Below are 397 nucleotides of genomic sequence, written 5' to 3'. Positions count from 1 at the left end.
TGACTCAAACATTACCTTCTCAGGCCTTTTCTGATCGTAAAATTGCACCCCCACTCCAGAATTCCACTTCCTCCTCCTCGGTTTCATATTTCTCCTAGCATTGGACACCATGTGACACACTACATTAGTTATTTATTTTGTTCATTGCCTATCTCCCGCATCCCGCCCCAACCCACTAGAATGTCAGCTCTGCCAGAACAGGAATTTTTATTAATTAATTAATTTATTATTATTTACGCCTACAGCACCTGATCTTCCTAGGTGGTCTCCCATCTAAGTACTAACCAGGCCCAACCCTGTTTAGCTTCCGAGATCCGACATTAGGCTTGTTCAGGGTGGCATGGCCGTAGACCATGGACCATGGCTCGAACCCAGGACCTTCTGCGTGTAAAGCAGA

General features: G+C 45.6%; 1 pseudogene; it reads right to left on the bottom strand.

The window, feature by feature from the left end:
• Window positions 1–236: 236 nt before the first annotated feature.
• Window positions 237–352, bottom strand: LOC111734681 (annotated as a pseudogene).
• Window positions 353–397: the final 45 nt, after the last annotated feature.

This window comes from Pteropus vampyrus, unplaced genomic scaffold (assembly GCF_000151845.1).
Source record: "Pteropus vampyrus isolate Shadow unplaced genomic scaffold, Pvam_2.0 Scaffold3655, whole genome shotgun sequence".
Classification (NCBI taxonomy): domain Eukaryota; kingdom Metazoa; phylum Chordata; class Mammalia; order Chiroptera; family Pteropodidae; genus Pteropus; species Pteropus vampyrus.
The sequence above is the reverse complement of the archived record's forward strand: the minus strand, read 5'-3'. Positions and strand labels throughout refer to the sequence as shown.